This window comes from Anas platyrhynchos, chromosome 33, assembly GCF_047663525.1.
Source record: "Anas platyrhynchos isolate ZD024472 breed Pekin duck chromosome 33, IASCAAS_PekinDuck_T2T, whole genome shotgun sequence".
Lineage (NCBI taxonomy): Eukaryota > Metazoa > Chordata > Aves > Anseriformes > Anatidae > Anas > Anas platyrhynchos.
This window is the reverse complement of record NC_092618.1, coordinates 9378771-9390189: the sequence shown is the minus strand read 5'-3', so window position 1 is coordinate 9390189 and position 11419 is coordinate 9378771. Positions and strand designations below refer to the sequence as shown.

Genomic DNA, 11419 nt, shown 5'->3' with positions numbered 1-11419 from the left:
GGGCTACAGGTCCGACCCAGAATCTGCTCCGGCAGGGGTCTTCCACAGGCCGCAGCCTCCATCGGTGCAGGGCCACCTGCTCCACCGTGGTCTCCTCCACGCGCTGCAGCGTGGAACCCTGCTCCACCGTGGTACTCCATGAGGCTGCAGGGAGACAACCTGCTTCACCAGGGTCCTCACCACAGGCCGCAGGGGACTTCTGCTCCGGCGCCTGGAGCACCTCTCCCCCTCCTTCTTCACTGACCTTGGCGCCTGCAAGGCCGTTCCTCACTCCTCTCACTCTCCCAGCTGCTGTGTGCAGCGTTTTTTTTCCCTGTCTTAAATATGCTTTCACAGAGGCGCAAATCGTGGGACCAGCAGGGCTAGGGAGGTGATCGTCCCCCTGTACTCGGCTCTGGTGAGGCTGCACCTCGAGTACTGTGTTCAGTTTTGGGTCCCTCGCTACAAGAAGGACATGGAGGTGCTTGAGCAGGTCCAGAGAAGGGCGACGAAGCTGGTGAGGGGCCTGGAGAACAAGTCCTACGAGGAGCAGCTGAGGGAGCTGGGCTTGTTCAGCCTGGAGAAGAGGAGGCTCAGGGGCGACCTTATCGCTCTCTACAGATACCTTAAAGGAGGCTGTAGTGAGGTGGGGGTTGGCCTGTTCTCCCACGTGCCTGGTGACAGGACGAGGGGGAATGGGCTAAAGTTGCGCCAGGGGAGTTTTAGGTTGGATCTTAGGAAGAACTTCTTTACCGAAAGGGTTGTTAGACACTGGAACAGGCTGCCCAGGGAAGTGGTGGAGTCACCATCCCTGGAAGTCTTTAAAAGACGTTTAGATGTAGAGCTTAGGGATATGGTTTAGTGGGGACTGTTGGCGTTAGGTCAGAGGTTGGACTCGATGATCTTGAGGTCTCTTCCAACCTAGAAATTCTGTGATTCTGTGATTCTGTGACTTATTGGCTCAGCTCTGGTCAGCAGAGGGGCCCTTAGCAAACATGGGGCAGCTTCCAGATCCTTCTCACAAAAGCCACTCCTATGGCCCCGTGCTACCAAAACCTTGCCAGGTAAAACCACTACAGGGAGGCGCATCTCATCTGGTGGTAGCAGGCCAGTGTCACATAGACCCTCCCATGATCAGCAAGCCCAAAGTTCTACCAGTTGCACCAGTCCCGAAGCTACGTGTTAATGTGATGAGTCTGCTTGTCAGCATCGATCCCCCCTATCGGAAGGACAGAGGCAAACACAACCTGTGCCCCTGATCCTTTAAGTAGTCGCCCCAAAGCCCTAAAGCCCCTTTTTTTACTAGGCATTAGTAACAAAAACTTGAACAAGGTGGAGATAAATTAACTTGGCTACAGCATTAAAGATGAGCTTTGCGCAGTGGTCAATTGCTGGCTGGCTTGAGGCGCGTGGCTGAGGGTCTCTAATGAATTGTAGGACTGATTCAGGCGCGTGGACAGCGCATGTGGTTACGGGGAAAGTATATGTAGCAGAGAAAAATGGCAATAAAGGCCTTCTGCTCAAGAGGCATCGGGAGACCGTGTCTTTCATCCCTTCAGGTCTGCCCCCTTCCAACTCAGGATATTCTATGATTCCAAGTGTGGAACCCAGCATTTGGCCTTGAATGCCATGCAGCTGGATGCGGCCCGTTGATCCAGCCTGTCCAGATCCCCTTGCCCAGCTTGGTGTCGCCCACGAACTTACAGCGCCCGGTGGGGCCCATCCAGCCCAGGCACGTGTCACATGGGACCCTTGGTGACCTCCCTTGGTGACACCCCAGGGGTCCGCCTTATATGACTGCAGCTGTGGCTCGGACCCTCAGCGTCGGTGCACGGCAGTGACGGACAGGGCAGGAGCACTGGGCCTTCGAGGAGTCCCCGAGCATAGCCCACGCCTGCCCGAAGGAGCCTCCGTTTTCTATTTGAGAACTCTCCCACTCCAGAGGCTCCTTCTGAATCTGATGAGGAGGGAGGCATGCCCCCCAGGCAGCCCAGGCTGGCCTGGCAGGAGACCTGGTCTTCTGAGGGCAGCAACCGGCCAGCAGAGGACAGCTTGCTGGCAGAGGACAGCACCCCGGTAGAGGACATTTTGCCGGCAGAGGACAGAAGCCCAGCAGAGGACAGCTTGCTGTCAAAGGGCAGCAGCCCGGTAGAGGACAGCAGCCTGGCAGAGGACAGGAGACCAGCAGAGGACAGCTTAGTGGTAGAGAACAGAGGTTTGACAGAGGACAGCAAGAAGGAGTTGCAGTTGCTGGATCCCAGTGAGTCGTGAGTCCTCTCTGTACCCCTCCCTGCCACTGTAGGGGTGGACAAAAACACCACCTGAACTCCCACTCCATCCACTACCCGTCCCAGTCCCCTAAAGTCCCGCTTGATAGTCTTCAGGCTTCTGTCTTCAGTATTATCACTGCCGGCCTGGACTATCAAAAGACGATAGTAATCAGAGGGGAAAACCAGGTTGGGAAGCTTTCTGGCAACGTCCATGACCCTAGCCCCAGGGAGGCAGCAGACTTCCCTACGGGTAGGGTCAGGCTAACAAATAGGGCCCTCTGTTCCCCTCACAAGGAAGTTGCCTTCTCAGGGGAACACAGGGAACTTCTCAGGGTCCTTGGTGGCCTCCAAGTTAGCTCAGCGTCATGGCACCGAGTCACTGTGAAGGAGCTGCTGGAATAACGAGACAACAACCTAGTTCTATTAAAATATATATTGCTCTTTTGAGGACTGCTGCGGGGCTAGCGGCAACGCAGCAGTGGAAATCTCCGTCTTGGTGTTGCGTTATGCCTTGACGTCAGGATCAGGGTGGTTTGAAATGCCAGGGAACAGACCATGGGTTCCGGGTCTTTATATGAAGGCTGGAGGACTGCAAAAGAAAGAAGAGCAGAGATGAAAACCCACTCCTTGCAGAGATCCCCAGGCATCCCCTGCAGAGCATGCCAGCCCCACTCGACTCTTCCCCAGGCCAGGAGGAGCAGGAGGGACAAAGGAATCCGTTGAAAGCTGCTGCTCAGCAATGTCCCAAATGCAGCCACCAGTCCTTCCCCACCTGCGCACCACAGGTCAAGTGGGGCACCTTCACAAGCTGGTTCCCTCACCACCTGCCTCCATCCCTTGGGAGGATTCACACACTCCAGGAATCTCCTGGACTCTTTCCTCTCGCTATTGTGCTTCCCCATGAGAGCAAGGGCTAGCAATCGTGACCCTGCTCCTAGCTGCTTGTAGGCTGTCTCATCTCCCTCTTCGTCCTGGTTGCGTGCTCTACAACAGGCTCCCACCTTCTGTCAGCCTTACTGCCCTTTCCCCTGACTCTTCCTCAGGGACACTCAACCCTTTCAGCGGCACTGCCCAGCTCCAGGCTGGGAGGCCATTCCCTGACACCACAGGCTACCCCGTCTCCTCTCCCTCGTTCCTATGGCTGCATTGCTCCTCTGCCCCGAAGCATTTCCCTGGAGCAGGGCAAGGCACGGGGGCCTCTGCCGCTGTCCCCCCAGCCCTAGCACACCCCCCACTGCCCTCACTCACCTCTGAGGATTTCCTCCAGCTTCTCCTCGCTCTGGTCCTCGCAGTAGCGCGCAGCAAGACCTAGACACAGAGACCCCATCAGAGCCCCGCTCCCCAGCACGCTCCCAGCAGCGCAGCCCCTGGCCTGGCCAGCCAGGCTGTGCCCCCTCCTGCACCCTGGAGCAAGGGCCCAGTCGGGGGGCTCTGGGGGCAACAGGGCAGTGCCTGGGGCTGCCAAAGGCTGCCCCAAGAGGGACCCAGGGGCTGGGCTCACCAATGAATCTGACGGCCTCAAGTCGCACAAGGGTCTGAGTGGCCTTCAGGTAGGGCTGGCTCTGCTGCAGGTATTCTTCTACTCTGCCTCTGTCCTGCTGCAGCTGGAGAGAGAGAGAACGCAGGGTCACGGGGCTTGCACACCCTCTCCAGGGTCTCCTCCAGCATCCTGGGGGCAGGGAGGGCAGAGGGGCCTGCAGAAGAGCCCCCTGGGGCTCTGTGCTGGCAGGAAGGGAGCGAGGATGCGGCTGCAGGCAGCGGGCTCTGGCCGGGCGCGTTTGCCCAGCTGGGGCAAACCAAGTTGGGTCCTTACCAAGCACTCTCCAATCCTCCACGTCTGTTTTGTCTGGACGAAGCGCTTGAGCTCCTTGCATCGCAGAAACTCTGCAGCCACGGCGAGAGCTTCCCCAGAGGCCTGCGGAGCAGCAGAGGTTGGGAGGTAGCAGCACAGCCTTGGGAAGGAGACCCTCTGTCCCCTCCTCTTGGCAGGGCTGCGAGCCTTTCCCAGCGCGTTATGGGAGGCTGTGGTGGGGGGCAGCGTGCACTGGGTTCAGTGGCCAAGGCAAGGCCACGGGACAGCCACCATCGGAGGCAGCTCATGCTGCCGGCCAGAGATCCCCCACAGCAACCCTGTGGCATCAGCACACCCTTGCCCACATAACTGCTCAGCTCTGAGATCTGTACCTTTGCTACGCTCTCACTCTGGTCTCTCATGTGAAAGTAGAGTGGGAGAAGGCTCCTGTGCACTCTCCTCTTCATTTCCTTCTTCCTTTGCCGCAGCACAGCTTCCACCACGGCTTGGAAGAGGCAGATGGAGTGCTCCTGCACCTGGCTGGACGCCTGGCAGGGAGGAGGACAGGAGGAATTTCAGCATTAGCGTGGCCGATGTGAAGGGAGCTCCCAGCACTGTGAGATGCTTCAGCGCTGGATCCTTCCCAGAGGAGCTGCTCAGGGGCAGCTGCAAGGCCTGGTGCCCGTGAAGGGCAACGCAATCGGTTGCCATCGCAGGCTGCCCGCCAGCCACCCCACTTTCACCACCAGCCGCACCAGCCATGCCCAAGCAGAGCTCCCCAGCGCCTGGGCTGACGAGGAGACTGGGAAGGCCCTGCCTGAGTGCTGCCCACAGGGCCGGGCTGAAGGGCAGCCCTCGTTACAGGGGGCCCAGCTGAGGGCTCGGGCTCCCGCAGCACACTTACGTGGTCAAAGAGTGGCAGGAGCTTCTCAGCCAGCTGCAGAGCCAGGCCACTGTCCTTCCACCTCTCCACATGAGCCATCACGTTTCTCAGCACAGGCAGGGCCGTCAGCACCACATATGTGTTGGTGTCCTGCAGGGCCTCCACAATGTCTGGCAGCAAGACCTGAATTTTCCTTGCCTGTAGGAAAGACACCATTTCCCTTCCGTGAGGCAGTGAGAGACCACCCTGGGCAAAGGGCTCTGGTTCCTGAGCACCAGCCTCCTGCCTTGCTTCCTGGCAGCGGGGAGGGACGGGAGGGCAGAAGAGCAAAGCCCCAGGCTGCCAACATGGCTTTGCTTGACGATGGCCCGCTCACCTTCTCAGGGCTCTCTGACACGGTGCAGAGCCCTTTCAGAACCATCAAGCGCATCTCTGGTCTTGGGTACCTCAGGTAGCTCTGGAGGTGCACCGGGTTACCAAAGTCCTCCTCAGAAATGTGATTCCGGCCCAGCATCTGCAAGAAAGAGCAGTGAGAGCCTGGCAGGGCCTGCAGGGCTCCCTGCAGCCTCTTCTTCTCCCACCTTTGGGCAGGGATGGGGCAGCGCCAGCTGGCACCAAAGAGGCACCAGGCGCGGGGAGCTACGGGGGCTTGCCGGCCCCAGGGACCATGTGTCCGTACGTCCTGCGGGAGCTGGCAGTTTGGGGGTAGATGGGCACAGGGCTGTGCCTGTGTGCCTGAAGGGGCACACGTAGCCCTGCTGGGAGCAAGGTTTCATCTGGGAACTCACAGCCAAGCGACGGATGCAGGTGTCTTTGGTGACTGCGGTGCACCAGTAGCGCAGCGGCAAGTCTTCCATCATGATGTTTAAAACCCTCTTCAAGGTCTTTGGCATGGCCAGGATCACCTCCCACATGGCCAGGTCAGTGCTGCAAGCCCAGAATACTCTGTCAGTGAGGCTGCCTCAGCCGCAGGGCCACAAACTGGGCCAGCCCCAGAGGACCCAGGCTGTCCTGCAGCCCCTGTGACTTGGGGAGCACTGAGGGCCCAGCCTGGGCAGGCAGGAGGGGGCTGAGCTGGTGTTCCCTGGGGGCAGGGGGACTCTGGGCTGCCTTGGACAGCTGGGCTGCTGCAGCCCTGGCTGGCCCAGTAGGGCTGGAACACATTGGTGGGAAGGAGGGCTGTGCTCCTTGGGGATGTCCTGCCCTTTGCCATTGGTGTGGCAAGCAGAGAGTCTCCAGGTGCATCTCCTGACGCGGAACAAGCCCTCAAGGATGTTAAGGCCAGGACCTGTCACGTGGCGGAGAGAACTGCAGCAGGTTCTCGACTTCTCTCCTGGGCATCATGTTGGTCAGCCTGAGAAGCAGGGAGTCCAGGCACTGCCGCGCCGATGCCGTGTGGATGCTGCCCAGGTTTCTCCTGATGCACTCCATGATCGTTGGCACCTTGTGGGACAAAGTGGGAATGGTGTTGCCAGCAGACCGCAGCCATTGCCACAGCTGCCACTCAAACTTTGGCCCCTTCCATTGCTCTCTGCTGGCTTCAGGTGGCTTCTGGAGCCCAAGAGACCCCGATGTGCGAGGGAGGCAGGGAGGGAGGCAGGGAAGGAGAGAGGAACAACGCCTGGAAGAGCTCAAGGGCAGGGCCATGGCCACAGGCCACTTACATCTGTCAGCCAGTAGAAAGGGTCCTTCAAGGCTGCGTCCAGCACGCTGCAGGCCCCCTGCTTGTCATGGATGCTGGAGTCTTGTAAAGCTTCAAGGGCTGTGAGGATGATTTTCAGCCTCTCAGCAGGGAAGAGGTATCCTCCAAACCGCTGTGGGAAGAAGGAGGAGCGAAGACATGCCTCACTGAGTGTCCCAAGGGTGCTGCTTAGCTGAGCAGCAAGGGCAGCTCTGGAGAGAGGGCCCTCGGGGGAAGGGGTGAGGATGGGGCATATGGGGCCAGAGTGCTGGCCCTGCAGGTAACCAGGGCTTGCTGGTGGCCAGGAGGGCTGGAGCTGCTGCCGGGACACAGGGGAGCAGCCTTCGCATAGCCCCAGCCTGGGGACAAGAGGAACCCTCTCAGCAGGGCGAGTGAGGCCGTGCCAGCCCCACCGGTTCTGGACCCCTTTGCTCACACGAGATGCCTGCTGATGCTGCGGACAAGATCCCCAGCAAGGCCAGAGCTCATTACCTTGGCAATTTCACACGGAGTTGATGTTGTAGAAAACGGGTATGCTGTGTCCTCCAAATTCTTGTGTCTCTCTGCATAATTTACCATGTCCTCTCTCAATATGCATTCTAAACAGGGGGAAACAGCGAAGAGTCAGTAGGGAAGAGCATCTTTGCCAACAAGCTTGCCAAATGGTGAAAAGCTCTTTCACTAGGAATGGCTGAGGAGGGAGGCTCAGACCCACGGCGAGGAGAGTGGTGGGCAGGGATGTAAAGCACAAGGTGAGGAGTGCTGGGAGCAAGAGGGACCTCAGGGATGATGCAGAAGGAGGAGAAGCAATGGCGTTGGGTGCCGTGGGGGTAGCAGCGTGTCACAGACCCCCTTCTGCTCGGGGTCAGGATGTGCAGGAAGCCCCCTGACACCTGCCTTTAAGACGGCAGGGAGCAAACAGTCAGGGAGCATTCTGGAGGGCGTCACCATCCCTGGTGATGCACGGCTGGCTCTGCTGTTCACTCCTCGGGGAAGATGCGGTTTGGGAAGTGCTCATCGATTGATGGCTTAGACTGGGGGACACCACAAAACAGCGTGGTAGGTGATCTGGGGAGGGTTGGGAAGGACAGCAGCAGAGAACTGCTCCTGGACGGCAGGTGAGCGTCTAGCTTCTGCGGAAAACGATAGCCAGAATGCTGCGGGAAGCTGCTGTGAGGAGCAGAGGAGGCCAGGGAACCTGGCAGAATTCCGTGGGCAGCCTCCACCAAGCAAAAGAATAAACCTTCACAATACTTGGGGAAAACAAGTAGACAAATCAGTAGCTGTCTGTGTGCAGACGGACAGTGCCCACCACACCTTCTTACCTCTTCCTTCTCTGACGATTTTGTAGAAGCGAAAAAGAGCATCCAAAGCTGCGTATCCAAAGGAATCATTGCTATTGCTGAAAAGCAAGAGGTGGCCCAGCAGCTGTCCCAGGATGGGGATGTAGAGCTCTCTGGAATCATCGTGGCTGTGCTTGTATTTTTCATAGTCATCTGAGTTCTGGGTGAGGAAGGGAGGAGAGACAAAGGGCTTAGTGGAGGCAGAGCCAGCCCCTGAGATAGCAGGGCCTGGGGAGGGAAGAGCAGGGGCGAAGAAGGGACGAAGACCCTCGATTCACGGTTCTGAGGCACTCACGTGCATCGAGGCTTGCCTCACAGGCACCCCTGAGTGGCAGGATGCTCTGGGATGCAGGAAAGGGTGGAGGGTTCCTTGTGCCTTACCTCGCTCAAAAAATAACTGATGATGAAATCACCCAGCCTCTCAATCCTCCTCACAGCTCTCTCACACACAGCTGGGTTTTTGGAGAGGGCAAAGTACAGCAGCGCCTGCGAGGAGAGAAGTTGCTGGGTTGACAGTGGTCTGCAAATGAGACCTGAGAGGATTCTTTGGAAATTCTTTGCAAATGCCAAACCTCCAAGATATTCTCCAACTCTGTGCTGAAACTGGTCTTTGGACAGTTGAGTACGAAGGCCACCAGCATGGTGTCCATGGCTTTCATAGTCTGCAGGGAGGACAGAAGAGCATCGAATTATTTCTGTGGCCCTCCTCACCCCCAGGAGCTGGCTCTGAGCCCCTCGGGAGTTCAGGGGTGGCTTTGGGGCTAAAAAGCCACTGCGTGCAGACCTCCTGCAGCACAAGATCAGGTCGGGGAAGGGGTGAGGCTGGGAAAGCAAATCTGGGCCCCGGCCCTGCACTGGTCTTTGGTTGTGTCAGCACGGGGAAGCAAGGCAGCAGCTCAGCAGGACTGGGGGTGCCGGTACCTCACCCAGCACATACCTTGGTGTAGAGCGCTCCTTCTGTCTCTGGCACATCTGACTCGGGAGGCAGAAAGAAGATGCTCTTGCAGCACACATGCAGGAGTCTCTCCTTTTTGCCACGCAGTGCTGTTGGTACGGTGTTGCTGAAGGAGAGAGAGAGAGGAGCCTGTTGGACGCAGTGCCTCGAGGCTTATGAAGGAGGACACGGACCTCCCTTGGCCAGGCATCCCTGGGAGGGACGGGCAGCCTCCCTGCCAGCTTCAGGGCCACCAGGACATTGCCACCAGGGGCTGGGCACGCACCTGAGGAGGGCGACAGTCTCCATGGCCTTCTGCCGGAATGCTGTGCGCAAGCTGTCCATGGGCTCCTTTTCCAGCAGCGCCTGCAGAGCACAAGCAGGATGAGACCTTGGAGCCGCCGGCACCCAGCAGCAGCAGAGCCAGCGCTGCCCCAGCCCTCGCCTCCCAGGGGGCTGGTGCCGGGGGGCCTTGCCCCTTCCCCAGCCCGCTGCGCATCCTCTCACCATGATGTTCTCCACCAGGTTAGTTTGGCAGCAGAAGTCATGCAAGTTCATTGGCACACCCCTCTCTGTGACACATCTGCACAGATCGCAGATTTTGCTGAGGAACAGCATCTTCTGCTCCTCGTCGTCCTGGCAGCCACAAAGACACCAACAGAGCATTAGGGGGACACCCACGGCCAGCAGGACCAAAGCCTTGAGGGGTCTGGGGCTGTGTGGGACCCCTGGAGGGCAGCGCCAGGAGCACAGCTGTGATGCAAGCGGCTGCCATTACCTTTTCTGTGCCTCTGACATACGCCCTGATGAATTCCACGGCCTTGTCTCTGCACAGTTTCCATGCCTTACCTGGAAAGGAGGAAAGCAAAGAGTGCTGCAGAGAGGGGCTGAATGCAGGGGTGAGGAGAGGAAGGGTCCCAGCCCCAGAAGGCCGTGGGGAGGCCGCGGGGATGCCCAGAGGCTGCAGCAGCTCCGCTGGGAAGAGAGGCTGAGGGAGCTGGGCTTGTGGAGCCTGGAGAAGGCTGCGGGGGGACCTCGCTGCGGCCTCCCCGTGCCCAAAGGGGCCTCCAGGAAAGCTGGGGGGGGATCTTCATCATGGACTGCAGCGACAGGACAAGGGGTGACACCTTTAACCTCAAAGAGGGCAGGTTTCTTTCGGACAGGCAGGGATTTCTCTCCTTCACGCCCAGGGCAGTGAGGCCTTGGCGCAGGCTGCGGTGCCCCCTCCCTGGCACTGCCCACGGCCAGGCTGGGTGGGCTTTGGGCAGCCTGGGCTGGGGGGAAGCATCGTGATCGCCGAGGTCCCCCCCAGCCCAAAGCGTCCTGGCATTCTGTGGTGCTGCGGAGGAAGCTCGGCCCCGTCAGCCCAAGCGCCGCTTTACCCAGGGAAGGAGTCCTGGAGTCAGGCAGGGGTCTCTGTGTCCCCAACCCTCCCCACCCCATCCCGAAGACCCTGACTCACTGGGATCCAGCCACTGTACGTCGTCCTGGCTCTCCTCTACCTCGCTGCTGCCCGCTGCCTGAGCAATGGCCTCTGCCAGCAAAATGGCCTCTGCCAGGCTGCTGTCCTCTTCCAGGAAAAAGGCCTCGACTGGGGTGCTGTCCTCTGCCAGCAAGCTGTCCTCTGCTGGCCGGTTGCTGCCCCTAGAAGACCAGGTCTCCTGCCAGGCCAGCCTGGGCTGCCTGGGGGGCATGCCTCCCTCCTCATCCCCTTCAGAAGGAGCCTCTGGAGAGGGAGAGTTCTCAGATAGAAACCGGCGGCTCCTCTGGGCGGGCGGTTGCGGCATTGTGGGACGTGGGCTATGCTCGGGGACTCCTCGAAGGCCCTGTGCTCCTGCCCTGTCCGTCACTGCCGTGCACCGACACTGAGGGTCCGAGCCACGGCTGCGCTCTTATAAGGCGGAGCCCTGGGGTGTCACCAAGTGACGTCACAATGGGTGCCACTGTGACACGCGCCTGGGCTGGGTGGGCACCCATTGTGACGTCACTTGGTGACACCCCAGGGTGCTGCCTGACGCGAGCGCAGCCGTGGCTCGGACCCTCAGGCCCTGCTTCCCAGGACGTGGCTGAACACCGCTCGTTGATGGGAAGTAGAGAATAATTTTTTTTTCCCTCTCTCCGTGCTCCCGCGCGGACTGATTGTTTCTTTTGTTTCGTTTTTTTTTTTTTTTTTCCTCCCCATTCCCTTTCCATTTAATTAAACCTTTCTCATCTCAAACCTCGAGTTCTCTGTGTTGTATTTTCTCCCCCTTCCTCTTTGAGGAGAGGGGGAGTGAGAGAGCGGTTGTGGTGGAGCTCGGCTGCCCACCTGAGTAAAACCACCACACTTTGTCCCAGCAGCTGCGGTGCCTTGTGAGGGGCTGGGGCTGGGGTGGCCGTGCCCAGAGCCCTGCAGCAGCCTGTGGAGGGCATTGCCCTGGGGCCAGCCCAGCCTGGGCTGCTGGGCTGGGCTGGGCTGGAGAGAGGGCAGGGTGGTGGGGAGAGGTGGGCAGGGGCCGGGCTGGGCTGGGCAGTGCCCGGCAGAGCACTTTGTTGAC

At 59.3% G+C, this 11419-nt stretch overlaps 1 long non-coding RNA gene across 1 annotated transcript; it reads left to right on the top strand.

Annotated features, from left to right (window-relative positions):
- Positions 1–388: 388 nt before the first annotated feature.
- Positions 389–11100, top strand: LOC140000394 (uncharacterized). The gene is made up of 2 exons (XR_011805534.1): positions 389–2239; positions 4530–11100. It is a non-coding gene; the product is annotated as an uncharacterized lncRNA (long non-coding RNA).
- Positions 11101–11419: the final 319 nt, after the last annotated feature.